This window comes from Chrysochloris asiatica, unplaced genomic scaffold, assembly GCF_000296735.1.
Source record: "Chrysochloris asiatica unplaced genomic scaffold, ChrAsi1.0 scaffold00043, whole genome shotgun sequence".
Classification (NCBI taxonomy): Eukaryota; Metazoa; Chordata; class Mammalia; order Afrosoricida; family Chrysochloridae; genus Chrysochloris; species Chrysochloris asiatica.
This window is the reverse complement of record NW_006408561.1, coordinates 11,434,334-11,437,492: the sequence shown is the minus strand read 5'-3', so window position 1 is coordinate 11,437,492 and position 3,159 is coordinate 11,434,334. Positions and strand designations below refer to the sequence as shown.

Genomic DNA, 3,159 nt, shown 5'->3' with positions numbered 1-3,159 from the left:
TGGAGGGACTGGTTCTTTGTTTCAAAAAAAGAAAAAAAAAGGACACTTGTCAATTTTCAGTATCAAAACAGCTGCACTACAGCGAGGATCATTCCCACCCCAGCAGTACACAGGGTTGGCAGGGATGGGCAATTCAGACAAAACAGGGGGCTACAAAGGCAAGAAGTGACTGGCTTACAAGCTTTCAAGAGGGAGCCTAGTTCCAGAGGGTCCAGGGGAAGGTAGAGTCTCCACTAAGTGGTTTCCAACCTGGCTGGACAGGGCTGGTGAAAGGAGATGGGATAAGACTCTTGTGGTTCAATAGTGAATAATTGCTATCAGGACTGACTGGGAGAGTTGCAAATGTAAAGGTAAATGTATTGTAACAAAAGGAGGGAGTGGATGATTTTGCAGTCCAGGAGTGGAGGACCCTGGGACCATCAAGGGAGAAGAGCGGAATGCAGGACCTAGACACCAGAGATGAAGGCAGAGACGATGACGTGGAGAGATGGAGTGGCTGGGGACCTTGGACTCAGGGAGAAAGAGGGGCTGTGTGCAGACAGCTGGGGGGCAGGTTTGTGGAGTGCTCCCTTTAGTTGTTTGAATGATTATATATTTCTGAGTGCTTTGGTATACATCAAAAAAAAAAAAAAAAAGAGGGAACAGAAGCAAATGCTGTTGAATGATGAAACATGGAGGGGATTGTAATCATTGCAATGAAATGAAATATGATAGGATGACTGTAAAGCTGATGTTCTCCCATGTAAACTATCACACAATTCACAATAAAAATTTTAAGTTATTTATGAGTGGGTAGATATTAGATGGAAATATAATCCCAGTATCGTCCTTTCCACTAGCCACCTTTCACCTTTCACTCATTTTCTGATGACAACACCCCCAAAGTGGAGAAGAAAGGATGAGAGGAGACATTTCAATCCCTCTCTATGCAAACCCAGTGTCAAAACTGCACTATTGGTTTCTCTCTCTCTCAATTGGCCCCTAAAAAAGACCACACCAAAGGAGAGTACATTTGAAGCCACTAAGCTGCAGGGATGTCCACCTGACATATCGCATAGAACCCTCGCCAAAAGAGAGGGGGCTAGGTAGGGAAGGGAATTTTAAAACATGAGCACACACTGGCCAGCCTACAGACTACAGAGAGAAATCAGTCAGATGGGGTGGCCAGTGCACCCCAACACCAGAGAAGCAAAGTTTCAAAATCATATAACATTTCAAAAAAAAAAACTTTTTATGTAAGATATTCAAGGTTTCTCCAGCACTGACTGATACAAAGCACCCTGAGATGGCACTTGAAAAGGCAGCAGCTTCAGACCCAGAACAGGGTGATGAGATGAGTTTCATACGGCTAAATCAGTAGCAAATAATTTTTTCTTTCTTTTAAAAAAGAAGCAAGAGAGGGACACATGATCCATTCTGTGAGTAGTTAGGAAGGGAGAGAGAAAGGACAGGTCAGTGATGAGATCTCACACAGAGATCTCATCATATTAGTTTGGTCACTTCTGACAAAATAAAATAAAAATCACCTTGCACCAAGATACCTTAAAGCTGAAAACTGGAACAGCATTTTTTTTTTTTTAAATCTTTCCTCCCGCCCCGGGTTAACCACTTTCCCCGGAATCACCTTTCTGGTGCTTTGTACAGAGCAATGAGGGTTCCCAGAGTAGAGTCTTTCTCTTGGCTATGTTAGGCTCTCAGTAAGACAGACCCATACTTCTTTCCCTCCTCTATGGAGAGGGCAATATATATTACGCTGAAAAGTTACTTTCCAAAAGAAAAGGGTTAGATTTCTGCTTTAGAACTGCGAAGTTATTTGGAATGTGTTACATACGGTGCTATAACAAAAAAGGCAATTACAAAATGTGTACATCACAGCATACTTTAAAGACAGTTGCACTGTGCTCATGTTCCCTTAAATGTTGTTCCCAAATGTGCTCAACCCCTAGTTTCTGTTGAGATCTCTGGGGAGAGGCAGAGACAATTTGGCAGAGGAAAAACAAACAAAAAACAAAAAAAGACATGATGGATGAATGGTGAGAAGAGAAAGAAGCCTTTTAGTTAAAGATCAGCCCTCTGGGTAAACTGACCTCAGGCCTCAGGTAAAGTCAGGGTCAAGGGGAAGAGCATCAGGAGGGCAGGACTGGGGTGCTCTACATCTCAGTCAGGTCATCCTCTGTGTACCGAGGTGCTCCTCTTTGGTGCATTTCAGTTTAGCTTCCAAATCATCAATTGTCTTTACAGCTTGGTTGCTGATATCTCAGCCAACTCCGCACGGGTCTCTGCCTCCTTGAGTTTATCAGTAAGAATCTTTATCTCTTCCTTATATTTGTCTTCTTTTTGAGAGTACTTTTCTTCAGCAGCACTCAGACACTTCAGGTTCTGGTCCGTCAGTCTGATGTGCTCATCCAACTCTGGACAACGGGATTCTGCCAACTCAGCTCGCTCTTCTGTGCATTCCAAGTCCTCTTCAAAATCATCAATTTAAGAGCCACCTCCTCATGCTTCCAATCTGCCTCTTCCACAATGTGCTTAGCTTCCTTGAGCTGGATTTCCTGGAGTTCCATATTTTCTTCATCTTTTAAGGCCCGGTTTTCAATAACCGTCATAGCTCTCTCGCTGTCATCTGCAGCTTTCCCTGTCTCTTCCAGATTTGCAGGGCAACTAGCTGGATCCAATGGTTCGAGGAGGCCACTTAGGTCACAGCCCGTTCCTGCGCCTGCCTTTCTCTCTCCATTTCCCTGCTGGAGGCGCTCAGCCCTCTCCTCAGCATCACTGGCCTGCTGCTGCAGAACCCGTTTCTTGCACTTCATTGCCTTGATGGTGGTGATCTCGGTCATGGTGCCCACCCAGCTTTTGCTCACAGTCCAGTTCCTGCCTCGTGAATTTAATTTTTAATACATTAAATGTTGTACTTGGTAAATATTGCCTAATCCCTTATGTTTTACAAGTATATCAAGATCTGGTATAAATCTTATTAAATGTTTTAAAATTATTCACGCTGTCTGTTGTTTTTAAAGTCAATTTGCTTATGTTTTGTTTTATATTTTGCATTTGGAGTGCTGGTGTGGTACTGTAGGATAAACACTGCAGTGTTAACCAGAAGGTCAGTGGTTCAAACCCAATAGCCGCTCCTTGGAAACCATACACAGGGTAGCTATG

At 43.5% G+C, this 3,159-nt stretch overlaps 1 pseudogene; it reads right to left on the bottom strand.

Moving 5' to 3' along the window:
• Positions 1-2,161: 2,161 nt before the first annotated feature.
• On the bottom strand, positions 2,162-2,837 carry LOC102829307 (annotated as a pseudogene).
• Positions 2,838-3,159: the final 322 nt, after the last annotated feature.